The sequence below is a fragment of the Adiantum capillus-veneris genome, chromosome 24, assembly GCF_014529385.1.
Source record: "Adiantum capillus-veneris isolate H3 chromosome 24, ASM1452938v2, whole genome shotgun sequence".
NCBI classification, from domain to species: Eukaryota; Viridiplantae; Streptophyta; class Polypodiopsida; order Polypodiales; family Pteridaceae; genus Adiantum; species Adiantum capillus-veneris.
This window is the reverse complement of record NC_140954.1, coordinates 87,215,528-87,233,991: the sequence shown is the minus strand read 5'-3', so window position 1 is coordinate 87,233,991 and position 18,464 is coordinate 87,215,528.

The following is an 18,464-nucleotide window of genomic DNA, read 5'->3' as shown; positions in this document are numbered from 1 at the left end:
TGTGATTACAAAAACTATAGCCCTTCGCCAAAATAGATAGGGGTAAAGTGAGTGAAGTGCTCAAGCCAAAGATTGGGTCAGCTCATTGAGTAGTTCATCTATGTCGAACTCAGTACTTTCAGGCGTAGGAGATGGACCTAAAGGTTCTTGTTGCAAAGGACCAGCAGCCCTGATCTAGTAATGGTCCGTAGAGTGTTGCATAATGTTGCAGCTTGGCTTGGGCCTTTGATAGCTCTATCTCAAGCTCAAAGATTTTGTCGTGAAAAAGATCACATGTCTCTCCTTGGCTTGCAAGATCTTACCCTTCGCTTGACAATGCAATGAGCGTCTCAGAGTCTCCACGCTAGAATTCTTGGGGCGGTCTGATCAATCTACACGTCTCCCAAGGATATCGTAAACATAGCATTGTTGTATAAAGTAGAGTGCCATTGGGTTATTGTTTGTCATAACTCTCTCTCGACGTATGAATCCTCGTAGCAATACTCGTGCAAGTCCTTTGTGCTACAAATCTGAAGCTTTACAGGAGCTGTCAGGACACTGGCAAGGCCGGAGTAGACAAGGGCAGGGCCGGGCTAGGCAGTGTGGAAAGGGAGTCCAACTAGGGCAAAAGGCCAGGGGCTATGCTATATACGTGGTTGGGTGGAGGACTCCTAGGTTCTAGTTCCCCTTGTCTAACATTGGTATCAGAGCAACAGATTTTGGTAGATTTCATTGAACCTCCTACCTTACCGCATGAGCCTCAATGTGTTCTCGATTATCATGAGTTGCGTACATGTCATCATGTATGTCAACAAGACTTAATCAAGTGGAAATACCGACCTGAGGAAGGTGCCACTTGGGAAAACATTAGTGTTCTTAAGAAGAAGTTCCCCACTTTTGTTTTCCATGACAAAAACTCTTCTTAAGGGGGGAGTAATGTCAGGACACCGGCAAGGCCGGACTAGACAAGGGAAAGTCCGCGCTACATAGTGTGGAAAGGGAGTCCAACTAGGGCAAAGGGCCAGGGGCTATGCTGTATAGTGGGTGGTTGGGTGGAGGACTCCTAGGTTCTAGTTCCCCTTGTCTAACAGGAGCTCATTCCTTGGCATTGCCACTAATTCAAAATAAATGTTGGCACACAAAGTGGCTTGGACATAGCTTCCTGCACTCCTTAAGGCTAAGAGGCTCTCCTTGAAACCTGTGCTCGTCCTCTTCGATTCGCATAATATCTTCAAGGTCTTTCTATTGGCCAAAACGCTCTCTCTCTTCTTTGTAGATGGCTTGTGCTAAGTTCTTCTTCCATATATGTCAATCAAGCAAACATGTCATCATTAGAAAGACTTATCGTAAAGTGAATAGGTTAAATCTTCAAAGAAATAGACAAGATAACTTAGTCATGCTACAAGAAAGAGACATAATATTTATCACCATGTCGTTGGAAAGAGACAAAATAACTTGATCAATTATATAATTTACAGGTGCAACTAAAGAGGACAATAAATAATTCATCACTTTAATCATCAGCTGGTCATAGACAAGAAGTCATTACAATGTCATAACCCACTCTATGGGCACCGTTTAGATAGAGAGAAAGATCAAAAGCGTTAGGTCGGGTTGAGGGATTGTTTCTCTTGCCACTCTCAAGGTGGGTAAGTACATTGCTTAAAAATTCCCTTTTGTTTTGCTCTTGTGGCACTGACATGCACTTTAAGAGTCATTTACAAGTATGGCACATGGAGTAGATATCCATGGCTTTATTCCAGGGAGGGGGATTAGTAGATATACATTTTGGGGCAGCCCATGTAAAATCTCTCTTGCTCTGCTTTCTAGTTTCTATTTGCAAGTTGCGAAGAGGAGGAAAGCATGTCGTTGTTCTGGTCTTTGTACATGACCGCCAATCCACAATGCCTGCATAGACCCCCTTCTGTCCAAAGTGAAGCATCATGTTGCAGGAGTGAAGGTCATTGTGGAGATAGTCGTGCACATGTAGATACTTTAGTGTCTAAAGAAGAGAGTTTACTATCTGCAAAAAATTATTTTGGAATAATTATATGGTTCCTTCAATGGTTACATAATCGTGAATGGAAGCCCAGGTTGACTTCCATCTGCAATGCACTCTCTTATCCACTGCTCTACATGGCCGCCATTCCAAAAATGTGAAATGACCATTGGCTCTCCATGTGGGGACCATGGCAAGTGGATAAATAATGCCGCAATGAGCGATGTCCAAAAATGTGGCTTCGTCCATGACGTGCTGATCCACTGTGGGTCCATGCAAGTGGACTTTGAAGATCTTCGCCGCATACTGTGGCTCTTTAAATGCAAGATGTGTGACACCTACACGCTTCACATGTGCCAATATCCCTTCTCCCAGCTACAGAGCTTGTATATTGAAGATTGCAGTTTCTAGTAGAAGATGTAATACAGGGGGAGTTGAGATTGATTGAGAGCAAGAGTGACACTACCAAAAAACTCTATTCTAACCATATTTCTAGCTCTTCAATATCATCGAAAGAGATGTATTCCACTCTTGTGCACTTTGCTTCTCTTTCCAGCTTTCCTTTGCTCTTGAAATCAGTATACAACTATTGCACAAGTTGTATGCAAGTAGCTATGCCTGGCAAAGTAACAATTTCAAGATTTTTTAGATCCTGAAAAAAGCTTCGCAATCTATCCAATAGATTTCTTAACCATGTTCAATAATGAACCTGATGTCATTAGAGATATGTCAAAAGCAGCGGGCGTAAATGCGTGCTAAAGCTGCTCAAATATAGACTTCGCTAAGGCCTCTGTGAACTGGTAATAAGGTTTCGAAGCAGAGGGGTTTAGGCAATGATGAAGCTCAGGCTCTGACATGTGATGAAAGTGACATACTATAACTTCGAAGGCAAATTTATGTTTGATGTTTTTCCAGCTTAATATCCACCATATCTGCAAGATATAATTTTAAAACATAAACGTTGTCTGAGGAGAGGGGAAACTATTAAAATCGTGTCATGATCCTAATCCATACACAATTGACATAATTCAAAGCATCCGATGATATATTATGATTGCAATACATACATTGTACTATAGAGAGGAGAATACATAAAGAGAGAGATGGAGAGAGGTGAACAGGCCAGGAGTGTGAGGGATTCTCATCACAAGAACTGGACCTTGTTATGTGCGTTACATAATACATGTAAACGATTAGAGTGTGAATGTGAACAACCCAACTTGTGTGAGGTACGCTCAACACAAGTCCTGGACATTGTTGTAATGTTGATTGATAGTTTAATCAATCTAATCCCTGATGAAGTGTGTGGAACGCACAACAAAACCATCAGTGACAATTTAAAAATCTCAGATTGTGGCCAAACATCGTATATATTTACATCTAAGACAACACCAAGTCATCTGCTGATGAGTGGCGTATCTACGGATTAGAAATTACAAGGGCACGGTGTGTCATGCTAAGATGAAGAGGGCATAAACTATGCATCTCTCCACTTTGTTTGATGAGCATAACTCTTGCCTTTCTACGTGATACAAATGATGATTTGAGCTGACCTAAAATTGAGAAATCTATAGGTCACTTTGAAGTGAGAGGTGTAGCATCATGCCTACTACCCTCCACAAGTCAACCACTAAATTCTAACTCAATCCTATGATGAGAGATAGACTATTGTACCACATGAGTGAGAATTGAAGTCTGTCCTAAAACCCTTCTCTTAGTGAGCCAAGTGGCTGCATAGCACGAGAAAAGTGACTAGTTTCTACTCACTTCTAGAGTGAGCCGGATGGCTACACACCACGAAGTGGCCTATAACTTGCAAGAAAACTCTGTGGTGAGAGAAAAGCAACTTCACCACACGATTCTGGCACAACACACAAAAACAAGTTAGAACAAATAGTAACAACTTTAAAATTATACCTCAAGTTCCAGCTATCTATTGCTCTTTCTTATGCAGTCGCTAGTTTCGATCGAAATCGGTGATGGTTCTTATATAAGTTATTTTTTGATCGAAATATCTTTCGATCAAAAAGAAAAAAAATGGGTACTCGGTGATTATTCGGGATTTTGGCATATAATGACGTTTTATACGTATATAATTTTTGGTAGGGGCATATAAATGCAACGCAACCAAGCACGACATCTTTCTTGTCTTTCGCCTACTATGTGTAGAGCCGCATGTCTTCAAGGTGCATGCATAGGTGACTGCATCTGCTAAACACAGACTAGACCATCCCGAAATCATTGCACTCTTAAGAGTCCACACTCCGTAGTCTTGCACTGCTATTGTTGTTCACATCCCGCAATCAGCGCATTCCAAGAGGCAACATTCTGGACACGAAGCTCCTCAAGCACTTTTTGTGCTTTCTGAAGTGCACCACATTTGGCATACATATTGATCAATATAGTACCGAGCACGACATCTTTCTCAAGTACACCACATTTGGCAAACATATCAACCAAGACAATGTCAAGCACGACATGTTTTTTCAACAGACTTAAACAAACAATAATATAATTGTGAATTTTTGTGCCCATATCATCATCTTGCACCACATGCCTTCAAGATGCATGTGTAGGTGATTGCATATGCTGAAAATGGACTAGAGCTTTCTCCTATGGGGCGAATCCTACAACCAATGCATGCTAAGAGTTCGCACCCTGGATAGGAAGCTAAAAAGAGCCAAAGCTTTCTAGACTTTCTCATGTTCTACATATCCCACAAATAGTGCATTCCAATGCTTTGCATCTTCTAAAAACAGCCTAGAGCGTTCTTGCCCTGCTCTTGTTGCACACATCTCACAATCAGTGCATTCCATGAGGCGAAATTACGGGTAGGAAGGTCCTTAAGCACTTTTTGTTTCTGAAGTGCACCACATTTGGCATAAATATCGACCAAGGCAGTGCCAAGCACAACATGTTTATGGCCCTGCTCCTATTTTGCATAGAGCCATATGCCCTCAAGATGCATGCGTAGGTGATGCATTTGCTGAAAATAGACTAGAGATTTCTCCTGTGGAAAATCCTACAATTAGAGCATTCCAAGAGTCCACACTCCGAACTCTGGTGCTGCTATTGTTGCTCACATCCTGCAATCAATGCATTCCAAGAGGCGACATTACGGTGTTGTGTTGTGACACATATATAGTGGGAGCGTGTGCTACAAGATCTATTTTGCCACTTTTTAGATACATAATTATATTTCCTAGAATGTACATATGCATATTTAAATATAATAATAATCTTTCTATCTCATCCTATGATTTATCTCAAGGGTACTTTTACCATCAAAAAGTACTATGGAAAAAGCGTCAATAACTCCGCCTCTTTAACTTGGGGCAAAAAGCATTGATTTTTTCTATTACTATCTCATTATTATCTCACATCCTAGCTAGATCTTATATCTAGGGTAGCTTCCAATATATATATATTCTATGTATGTTTCATATTTTTCTTATATTTCTTTTAAAATAGCTACCAGGAGGGAATCAAATCCTAGTGGGACACTAGGTGGCATGATTTCAAAGATATTGCTAGATATTGTCAAAATCTTGTAGTCCCCTTAGCCTAGATATTGCTCCTAGATATTGGCTCTTCTCTTCTTGTGTAAACCCTTGGGGGTTTCCTTCACCTATAAAAGGGGACCGCTTCTTCCTTAAAAACCATTGAAGAATTCAAGCCATTGATGAGAGGAATTCATGAGGGAGTGAGTAGTAATGTCTAATTCTACTTAGCCATTAACGTAAGCCTAAGCCTACACTTTCTCCTAGACGAAGACTAGCCATTCTTGTAAACTATCCTTGGAAGATCAACTGAATTCTTCCCTCTTCTTCTTTCTCCATCAAAAATGGTGCCGAAGGGTTTGAAAAGTAAGATGTGTTCTACATTGATATTTTGTTGATTTCTTGTTGTTTTCTTTTTCCTCTCTTATCCAACATATATATATATATCTAATCTCATCTCCTTAACCAAACCTATCTCTCTCACTCTTAGAAATTCATTCTCTCTGCAAATTCTAGGTTCTCCTTGCTATAGGTACATCTCTCCCCGCAGTATCCTTATTGCTTACGGGCAGTAAGGATAGGGCTTGGGAGGGAAACTTTTCATCTCTTCACTTCTCTCATATCTATATTTCTCACATACTATCCTAGATGAATAATCCACATGATGAGAATTTATATCGCTTCCACTCTGTGCGATCTATTAGAATTAACATGGATTAACTGTAAAATATACTTTCAACAACGTATAGTGTTTCTCTTTGGCACAAAAAGGCGTAATGACATACTTCTTTCACCAGATCCCATCATACTACCTCTTATAGACTATAACTTTTCTTTTGACGTAAGTGTAGTTATCTTGCTATGAACCAAGAGGATTTGTACACACAATTAATCCCAATCACTAGACAAAACATATATATTATGGTAAACACAAAACTACAATTCCAAAGAACAATTCGTAGCCAGTTTGGTCGGCAAAGATTGAACACCATTAACTCATCTATTTATCCTTTCATATTACCGATGATACGATATGACCATAGCCTTGATGTTTTCATCTTTGTGTTGTTTTGATATTCTCTTTTGTGTTCTTTTTTTATATGTGTGAGTGCAAGAGAGAAAGAGTGGGGCTTCTTTGATTGCACTTTCTTCCAAACCCTAGTCTTCATGGTATCTATGGTTTAACTCCTTTATATAGTTTCTTGAATTCTCTCACAAACTCTCACATCCAAAAGCCCGGTGCTTTCCTGGCAAGACCGCAAATTTCTCGACATATTTTAGGTGAACCGATCTGTCAAGGTGAGAGTTTTTGGGTAACCATGGGTGATCATGTTGAGCAACAGGGTATGCATTTTGACCCAGCAACAATACAAATGTTTCAAGCATTTGCAATGTTCATGCAGCAACAACATGCCACTGAAAGAAGGGACATTTCAGCAACCAAAGCCGTGCAAGTGGTCATCAATAGAATGGATCAGTTCAATGGAAAAGATGTAACCAAGTATCTACGCGAGTATGTGAAGGAGATGGAGCTGCATCGTGTGTCAGAAGGTGGGATGATTCAAAGCTTTGAGCTAGTTATTGCTCCAGAAATTAGGGAACATGTTAGGGCATTTAAAGATGGGCATGGGAGAAACTGGCAAGAACTCAAAGTAGCTTTGAAGGAGGAATATTTCATGGAGAACTCTGAGAGAGTAAACAAAAGGATATTCTTAGAATGGGTAGTCAAGCCAAAGCAAGGACTATCAATAATAGAGCTACTTAGGGAATTTGAGCGGCGCTATGCACAAATCACCAGGACAGAAAGGGCCACACTAGATGCAGAGAAGACTGATCTTTTCTTACAAGCTGCAGATAAAGAGTTTCAAGAAAATTTGGAGCTTCTTCTTGAAGATAAAGATGCTGAGCAAGGACTAAAGACCAACTGGAATGAGGTTGAAGGTGCTGTCTCACTACTTGCCAAACAACAAAGAAGAAGGGACAAGATGGTAGTAAACACTACAAGTCCTTCCACCTCAACTTCTGACAAAATGGTAAAGCCTACTTTTATCGCTCCTAAGTTTGATGAGTCCATGCTAGATGAGCTTGTGAAGGGAATGCGTGACTTGAAGGTGAAGCTTGCAAAGCTTGAAGAAAAATGCCAATCATCAGGGCCACTTCATAGGCAAATACAACAACCCAAAGAAGGGTTTGTTAATAGATGTATTTGGTGTGATAGTACAGACCATGTAAGAATAAATTGTGATGACTCAAGGGATCTCAAGGGATGTTGTAGGTTTGTGGTAAATCACATAAATGATTGTGATAAAATTTTGTTTAGGTTGGAAGAAGTCAATCTTACATTGTCAAGGAAAAAGTCTATGTTTGGGGTCAATGAAGTGCTCATTGTGGGGCACATGTGCGGGCCATATGGTAGGAAACCTTGTCCAGCAAAGGTAGATTCCATCCAAAGAATGAAAGAAACATGCACTAGCATCACTGAGGTTAGAAGGTTTCTGGGAGCATGTGTCTTCTTTGTTATTTGGATTCCACATTATACACATGTAGCTGATCCTCTTTATTAGTTGCTTAGAAAGAATCAAAAGTTTAAATGGACAGAAGCACATGTAAAATCCATGAAAAAGCTAAAGGAGTTGCTCCAGCCAGCACCAACTTTCAGAAAGGTAGACTATGAGTGTCATTAAAGGCTAGTAATTGTGATAGTAGACACCAGTCCTATAGGGATTGGATGGGCAATAGGGCAAGATGACGAAGAAGGACACAGGTATGTGGTGAGATTTGGAGAAAATGTACTAAGTGCTCGCCAAAGAAACTATCCACAGATAAACAGAGAGTTATGGGGTATGGTTACAGCCTTGAAAAATGGAAAAGAGTACCTAATTGGTGCATGTGTGGTCATAGAATTAGATTGTCTACCACTTCTTGGGATGATTACAAGCTGATCAATGCTAGACATTGCTATGTTGCGGTGGATTGCCTACATTAAGTCCTTAAATCCTTAGTTTAAGAACATTGCAGGTAAAGAGAATACAGTGGTAGATATGTTATCAAGGGCAAGGTATGAAGATGAGTCCGAAATGATTGATGAGGGAGATGATGTGGGCACAAAGTTCTATTCCATCTCTCATGTCAAAGGTAACAATGTCTGCATGACTAATCCACTTGAATTGTTCTTGAAAGATCTTTGTGAAGGTGGAAGCTACTTGATTACTCTAACAAAACAGGATGATTGGTCTGAACATGAATTCAAGAGGATACACAGAAAGCATATGGTTACTTTTTGAGGGATGGGTACTTGTGGAAGCATCCTAAACAAAAGAGTGCTACACCACAAAAGGTTATATGTAAAAAAGAGACTCAAGTAAAGCTCATGCAAGAGTTTCATGAGAGTATATGGGCTCGACACAGGGGTGTATGGGCAACCTTCTCCAAGTTGAAAGAAAAATACTGGTGGAAGGGTATGTACAAAGATGTATCTCAATTTGTAGAGTCATGTGTAACTTGTCAAATGTATTCAAATGTGCGACATTGTGATGGATTGCACCCTACATATCCACTATCCATGCACTATAAATGGGTTGTGGATCTAGTCACAATGACTTTAGGACTCTGGCAGATGAGATACTTGGTTCTTTCACGAGAGGACCTAACTAATCAGGTTGAAGGAAGAGCATTAAGAGCTAAAACCACGGAAGCTGTGTGCAAATTCCTTCTTTGATGAGGTGATTTGCCGTTATGGTTTGTGGGAAAGATCACTGCAAATAGAGTTGAATTGGATGCCGAAGAAGCAAGGGAGTTCTTTTCTAGATTAGGAATCAAGCTTTCTCTTACTATAGCTTACAACCCTGAAGGTAATGGAAAGAGTGAAAGAGGGCACCCTCCTATCATCAAAGCTTTGGCCAAGTCTTGCAAAGGAAGAGTTGGTGAGTGGCCAAAACTGTTACCATATGCTTTATGGGCTGATCGTACAACACATAGCTCGGTAACTAGCTACATGCCTGCGGAGCTAATGTGTGGTCAAAAGCCACTGATGTCAGTTGAAGATATAATTTCCACATGGAATATACTACCTTGGCAAGAGGGGCTTAGCAGGGAAGGTCTCCTTGCATTGCGCATAAGGTAACTAGAGAGAAGACCTGGAGACATTGAAGCTACAAAAGAATGACTAAAAAATGCAAGGTTGAAAAACAAGGACTACTTTGATAAGAGACATCGTCTCAGGAGCAAAGCAATTGACAAAGGTGACTGGGTTTAAGTGTATGATAGTAGCCTTGATAACCAACACACAGTCATGCGTAAGTTTTCAAAAAGATGGTTTGAACCGTATGTTGTAAAGCATGTGCATGAAAATGCTACTTACAGCTTGTCTGAACTAGATGGTATAGAAGTAAAGATTCCCATTGCAAGAAAAAGGATAAAATGTTTAAGAGAAGAGGAGACAATAATCCAAAAGATGTTGGGGAAGAAGAGCAAAACACAGGTGAAGATCAAAGTGAAGATGAGGCTCTAGAAATCAACTAGTGAAAAAGAAAGCAAGGAAGATGTACAAGAGGGTTGATCTTATAAAGAAATAATGTGGCATATACCGGAGGATGTGCATGTTTAGAGGGGGTAGATGTCGTGTTGTGACATGTACATAGTGGGAACACATACTACAAGATCTATTTTGCCACTTTTTAGATACATAATTATATTTCCTATAATGTACATATGCATATTTAAGTATATTAATAATCTTTCTATCTCATCCTATGATTTATCTCAAGGGTAACATATTCTTACTTTACCGTCAAAAAGTACTATGAGAAAAGCGTCAATAACTCTGCCTCTTTAACTTGGGACAAAAAGCATTGATTTTTTCTTTCTACTATCTCATTATTATCTCACACCCTAGCTAGCTCCTATATTTATGGTAACTTCCAATATATATATATTCTATGTATTTTTCATATATTTATTTTTAAATAGCCACTAGGAGGGAATCAAATCCTAGTGGGACACTAGGTGGCATGATTTCAAAGATACACTTATTTTAATGTATTATTTCAAGCATGATTACAAAACTTTGTCAAGAAGCAATGTCATGCTTTCATATGGCATGAGGTGTCCATTGAAATCAAATAAAAGTTTAGGCTAAGAGGACCACAAGAAGACTTTTGCTGCCAAAACTGTACCCTATTTTGATTATTTTTTTACAAAAGGTTCCAATCCGAATTGAAAAAATTATAAAAAATGGGAGTCGTAGCTAATGAGCGGAATGTTTTGCCCACATTTTTACTTTTTTATTTGGAGCCACGATTGAGGAGATACGATCAAAATACTGGACCCCAGTCTCCCCACATCATGCAGGGACATGTCATTTCCAACTTTTCTAGTTTCTGTTCACACTGGCTCTTCTCTTCTTGGGTAAGTCCTTGGGGGTTCCCTTCACATATAAAAGGGGACCTCTTCTTCCTTGAAAACCATTGAAGCATTCAAGCCGTTGATGAGAGAAATTCATGAGGGAGTGAGTAGTAATGTCTAATTGTACTTAGCCATTAACATAAGCCTAAGTCTACACTTTCTCCTAGAGGAAGACTAGCCATTCTTGTAAACTATCCTCGGAAGATCAACTCTAATCGAAGAAGGTCTTGGACTTGGTGTATCAATCAAAGTTGAATTCTTCCCTCTTCTTCTTTCTCCATCAAAAATGGTGCCGAAGGGTTTGACAAGTAAGATGTGTTTTACATTGATCTTTTGTTGATTTCTTGTTGTTTTCTTTTTCATCTTTTATCCAATATATATATATATATATATATATATATCTAATGTCATCTCCTTAACCAAACCTATCTCTCTCACTCTTAGAAATTCATTCTCTCTGCAAATTATAGGTTCTCCTTGCTCTATAGGTACATCTCTCCCCACAGTATCCTTATTGGCTACGGGCAAGAATAGGGCTTGGAAGGGAAACTTCTCATCTCTTCACTTCTCTCATATCTACATTTCTCACATAATATCCTAGATGAATAATCCACATGATGAGAATTTCTATCGCTTCCACTTTGTGCGTTCTATTAGAATTAACGTATGGATTAGTTGTAAAATACACTTTCAACAACGTATAGTGTTTCTCTTTGACCCAAAAAGGCGTAATGAAATACTTCTTTCACCGGATTTCATCATACTACCTCTTATAGACTACAACTTTTCTTTAGTTATCTTGCTTTGAACCAAGAGGATTTGTACACACAATTAATCTCAATCACTAGACAAAACATATATATTATGGTAAGCACAAAACTACAATTCCAAAGAACAATTCGTAGCGTGTTTGGTTGTCAATTGAACACCAATAACTCATCTATTAACCCTTTCATATTACCCATGATACGATATGACCATAGCCTTGATGTTTTCATCGTAGTGTTGTTTTGATATTCTCTTTTGTGTTCTTTTTTTGTGTGTGTGAGTGCAAGAGAGAAAGAGTGGGGCTTCTTTGATTGCACTTCCTTCCAAACCCTAGTCTTCATGGCATGTATGGTTTAACTCCTTCATATAGTTTCTGGAATTCTCTCACAAACTCTCACAGACAAAATCCCAGTGCTTTCCTAGCAAGACCGCAAATTTCTCGACAACGGGTAGAAAGCTCTTCAAGCACTTTCTATGCTTTCTCAAGCCCTAGGGGATTAACATGGAAAACTTATTGTAGCACGTAAATGCAGGGGAGGGGGGTTTTTTAACAAGCTAGATAAGCATATAAGTTAGGGGGAGGCCCCCAATAATTTATCTCTCAAGCTTAAAAACAAGGGGAGGGGTATCATATTCTGGGGGGGGGGGGGGGGGGGGGGCGGGGCACCCAGGTTGATTACTTGTAATGATTTGTCATTGATGTGCAGCTAAATTTGGATGTATTTAGGGAAAGTTTTGTATCAGATCACACATCAAATTTGGCATCAAGCCGATCATTAGATAAGGGCTGATTTGGAGCAGGTCAAAGGTGATTTACACCAGCTTTGGATGGGTCAGAATTGGACGAGTAGCAAGTGTGCACGAGGTTGGTCGGGCCACATAGCTCGAAAGTCAAACTAAGACACATTGAGGGTTCATCTAGTTATCAACATAAGTGGGTCCTTAGAACATTGCTAGTCACTATGCTACACAATGTTTGACTAGTTTGATTCAGTTAGATCATGTGAGATAGGGTATGATGTTTTTCTTTATTGATTGTCGTATAAGCATAGAAAGGGGAGTCATATTCCCTAATATGAGTCGTATGTAGGGGTTTTATCAAAGTTGTTCGCTCACAGGGGGCATCCCGTTTTGTTTATAGAGTGAATTCCCCGGGTCTCCAGCGCACGACATTTGTCATAAATATTGGTGTCAAGCACAGCATGTTTCTCAAGTGCATCACTTTGGTATAGATATCGACCAAGATTGTGCCAAGAACGACATGTTTTTTCAACAGACTCTCAAAAATAATATAATTGTGAGTTTTTGTGCCCATATTAGCATCGTGCATCATATGCCTTCAAGATGCATGCGTAGGTGATAGCATCTGCTGAAAACAAACTAGAGCTTTCTCCTTTGGCAAATTCTGCAATCAATGTCCGAGAATTCACTTCGAACTCTGGTGTTGCTCTTGGTGTGCACATCTTGCTATCAGTGCATTCCAAGAGACGACATTTTGGACAGGAATCTGATCAACCACTTTTTTATGCTTCCTGAAGCACACCACATTTGGCACACATATCAACCAAGACAGTGCCAAGCATGACATCTTTTTTCAACACCCTCTAGCGCTGCTCTTGTTGCACACATACTACAATTGGCTCTACTTTTGTTGTACGTATCTTGCAACCAATGCTTTGCATCCACTGAAAACAGCCTAGAGCTTTCTGTCCGTGCTCTTGTTGTGCACATTCCCCAATCAATGCATTCCAAGAGGCAATGAGAAACTCCTCAAGCACTTTTTGTGCTTTCTCAAGCACACCACATTTGGCATGCATATTGACCAAGATAATGTCAAGCACGATATATTTTCTCAACAACCTTTGGCACTGCTCTTGTTGTGCACATCCCACAATCAATGCATTCCAAGAGACGACATTCTGGATAGGAAGCACTTTATGTGCTTTCTCAAGGGCAAGAACTTTTTGGCCCTGCTCTTGTTTGTGCGTATCCTTGTCTCCAATAGCCATGTCAGCATCTTTCGTAAGGCCACACACCTTCCAAGTGCAAGGAGTGGAGTTCTGTGTTTTTGTTGTTGCAGATGGTGATTTTGCAAGTTCGCGCTTCAAAAAAGCATGGCTTGATAAAAATAACGATTGAGCCATTCGAGAATCACCGACACGTGGAGTAATATGCTGCCAGATTTTTGAATGGAGATATATGCTAACAAAGTAAAGATAATGGTCATTGATTCTTTCGAGTGTTGGAGGTAAGAACATTTGGGGACTACAAAGCACTTAGCAAAGCTAGATAATCATACTCTCCTCCATTTTGGGAAACACTAGTGTTAGTCGTATGAGCACTCATTTTGGTTTTTTTATCAGGTAAAGGAATAGTAAGCATGGACTTTGTAACATGTATACACCAAGTGCAACTGTCAGCTCCCATAATTCTAATTTGTTGTTTTGCACAATTGTATCTTTGTCTTACAGGCTCATTGTGAGTTTAGACGTTGTGATTCATGGGGAGCATAAGAGATATAGTTGCTTTTTTAAGAGAAATAGATTTTCTTTATTATTAGGTGGTGGTCACATGAGGCTTGGTTATATTATCAGTTATAGAAAACTATGCCAACTATGCCTAGATAAAGCATTGAATAACTAAACCTCTTGCATGATCATGCAAGGCTTAATTATTCATTCTACCTCCCACTAGTGTCTTGAGCTTCACAACTATGCGAAAATCGGCATAGTTACAACGGGTCGGCATAGTTGTTCAATTAACGCTCTTTTTTTGTGTATGACGCTTGGTTATCAGTTCAAATTATAACTAATTACTAAGTCACGTGTGACCACCACCTTATTTCCTTTATTATGGAGAGAGGTTGGCGACACGGTGAGATTTTCCTTGAGACCTCTATAGAATTAAAGAGGTTGGCGTCAGATTGTGAAATCGGATGCAATAGCTGTACAAGACAGATATATGCTTATTCTGTACATTTTATGATTGTACATTAAAAGGTAGAACACAAATTAGTTTCTTTTCCCCCGAGAGAGATATTCTCATGAGCAGGATTGTAGGGCGGAGCAAAATATGTGGAGGGGGTGCTACAGTGGAAGGGTGGGGCAGAGGGCGCCAACGGAGGCGGCCGGGGAATGTAAGCGCGGCTCCGAGACACGCGAGCGGCGAGGTTGAGCACCCCTTGCAATCGGCCGGAGGGGCGTTTCACATTGTAGCTCAGCAGCTGCCACGATAGCATAGGCGGACTGTGAAGCAAATCCGCCAGCGGGATGGCCACTGTACCCACAACCATGCTGCGTAGGGTCGCGCCTCGACTTCGCTGGCCGAATAGTCGGATCACGACAAAAGTCTGAGAGGTGGAGGAGGAAAAGGGGAAGGCAAGCCTGAGGGTGGAAGTGGCGCCGTGACGAGGCCACACTGGGTACACCGTGTCCTCCTCGTCGTCGTCAGCGTCGGCACGAGGTGCCTGGAAGGTGGGGCCATCTGGAGGCCGGGAGCTGCGGTGGTGCAGGGAATCAACTTGAGAACAGGAGATCCAGGGGAGTGCATAAAAGTGCAGGCGGCGGCCCTGCACGCACGTCACGTCCACTGCACCTTCCATTGCTAATCAATCAAGCGCTTGCCAAATGTTCAGTACCGCAAGTGCTTACCCTATTTATATCCTCCTGCGCAGAAGGGTTCCATCTCCACCTTCGTGGAGTTGCGCTTCTTGACTAGACTCGATAAAAGTATTACTTTTGACTAAAGTTTTTTCTGCGAAGGAACCATGAATTTTAAAATCAGTCTGGTGGGCACCCCGCCGCACTATGTGCCACAGGGTCTTAATGATCCCAACGGTTGGAAAAAAATCAATGGCAAGTTGGCGATCGAGGATTTGAACCCACTACCTCGCGGATGGAAGCCCAATGAATTAATCACGTAGGCGTGTGTGGTTTGTTGAAACGATTATAAGTTCACATTGTTATGAAGATAGTTCATGTTTATACTCCCCCATGTCCTTGTTTTTCTTTTCGTGCCCTTGTTTACTTCTTAACATCCAATGTCTACGCGTGTCTCTGGTTTGCATTCAAGCTTCTCCGCCATTGATCCCACCGCTTTAGCTTCATTTACTATCCTGTGTCATATAGTGTTGACGGTAGGCACCACCTGAGCTGCTGATGCAATTTAACGCATGTTTCCATTCTTTGGCGTGCTCAACAGACCTAACTCTTAACCCATGAATTAAATATATAATTTGGTGCTTTTCACGCACAGTATTATCGAATTGAACTACCACAAAGATTTGCTCAAATACCCAAAGGTTTCTAGCTTTCCAAATTTGTTTATGGTAACTTATGAGCACACCAGCATTGCTTGGTTTTGAAGTTTTCTCCCTCCTAGAGCCATGTCATTTATAAAGAGAGGATCTTCCGCGTCCTCTACACCCATTTGTAAATTTGGCAGTAAGACTTTGCGAGAACATTGATGAGTAATCAACAATGTTCTGAACAACCAACTTGGTTAACTAATTTAGACATCTAAAAAAGTGAATGGATAAACTTTGCAAAATTGAATTAACTTGTCTACAAGTACCCAAACTGAGCCATAACCTCTATTGGTGCTTGGTACACCCACAATTAATTTTATAGAGATATCACATACATAGTGGAAAATGTTTTAAAAGCTACTAATGTCATGAATGTGCATAGCTTTTGTTAAACACTAGGGCCCATAACACCTAGTGTGCATGTATTTAGCAAAAACTAAATCCCAACCTACATATCCAAGACCATACTTGTTAATGCTTATGGCTAACAGTGTGCTTACAGCATAGAGAAAAAGAACTAATTACTTCTCGCTTGAAAGTTGTGCTAACATATTTGGACCATAATTGAAGGAGAGGAGCCGGGAGCACAACGGAAGAGGGAGATGAATACGCACACACACTCACACACACACACATCACCATAGCCACACACACAGGTTGGAGGGGGGAAGCCAACACACACTGTGTGCCCCCTTTTTTCTTTTCTATCTTATGCACTAAGGCACAATACACACTGTACTTAGTGTTAGTCGCTCACACAAGTGTATAGCTGTACACTTAGAGTTAGTAGCAGTTAGTGATGGGCGGTGACCACATGGCCATCAAACCTAACATTCTCCCACTTGATGGCCAATGTGGGAGACCATAAGAATGGAAGAGAACCACGCTTCACCCAATGCCCATCAACTCAAGACAGTGCTGAAATTGATGGCTGGAGAGACTTTTAGTGAGTGCATCCGCTGTGTTCTTTGACGTAGAAATCTTCACTAAATCAAGGCTCTTGTTTGCCATGCATTCACGACTGAAGTGATAACGTACATCAATGTGTTTCCTTCTAGAATGAAACACTGGATTATTAGCCAAGGCAATAGCACTCTGACTGTCACAATGAAGAACTGGTGTACACTGTTCCAATCCAAAATCTTTCACTAGGTGAGCAAGCCAAATAGCTTCTTTGCATGCCTCACTCAATGCAACGGTCTTTGTTGCACACGAAGCATAAAGGGAAGTTGGCATTGTGTCCTCAATGTGTAGGTATGTCCCAATGCGGGAGAACACATCTTCGTTTGTGGCCTTCTTTGCGAGCTTGACCTTGTGAGGAACGGGAAATAGGTTTTCCACAATGCCATGTTCTTTGAGGACATCCTTTAGGAGTTGGAAAATAGCCTGATAGGCTTTGGTGCTGATTCCAGCCTCATCACAAGCTTGTTGAACGTCATCATCACTAACCACATTTCTTAATTTACGCATAAGGTCCTTGGTGACTGCATCCTTAATGTACTTACCTCCAGGTGATTGTAAGATAGAAATCACGTCCTGGGTATTGAGACAACTAGTGAGAAGGTTGACTCGATCATCTTAGCTTGTTCCACCGCATGCCTCCTGGATGAAGTTTTGAGCAACAAATAAACATAAATGTTAGAAAATAGTGTGAAGTAAGAATGCATCATGCAAGTAAAGACCAAATCACCTTGTGGCTGTAACTCGTCGTTTGCGTGCTCCTCCCGAATGTGCAAGAGTTTCAATGGATGAATATGTGTGTTTGCGTTCCCTTGCACCAAGGGGTGTTTCTTTCAAGTATGTGATGGTGTTGGTAAGCTTCTGGATGTGGGACTCCTTTTCTTGCATTTGTTGTTCAAGAGTTTTAACTACCCTCTCCGAAGAGGCAACACTCTCTTGTAATGCCGTCGTCTTGAGGTGAAGTGCTTGACATTCGTGCATCCACATATGCAAAGAAGCACCTGCACCCATACACAACCGCTTACAATAGCCTAACAAACCTGCTTCTCCCCTCCCAAGAAATTGAAAAAATGTGGAAAGGCTATTAAACGGTGGATGGAAGCGGCTTATAGGATCGTAAGGGTACAAATGGCCATCCACCCAAATGTCAACATTGGTCTCACAAGCGGTGCGACGTTCCTGTGATGACCTTTGATCACCTTCACTAGTGGTCTTCGGTGCAAATGCCGTGGGTAAGCGAATATGTATGCTTTTGGTGTGCAGAGTACGTGGTGGTGGAAGCAAACCATTTGTGATGTCCGTGAGCACCATGGAAGTTGTTGCGTGAGGAAGCAAATGATGAAAATATAGAGGGGGAAGGGTAGAGAGGTTGAGGAAGATGGGAGGAGAGAAGGAGGGAGGGGGGGGGAGGGAGAGATTGGGGACGAGGAGGAAGGTAGGGGCAGGGAGGGAGAGGAGACGGAGAGGGAGAGAGAGAGAGAGGAGGGAGGAGGGAGGAGGAGGAGAGAACAAAATGTTATTACTTTTTGGGGGAAAAGAGTTTTGAAAA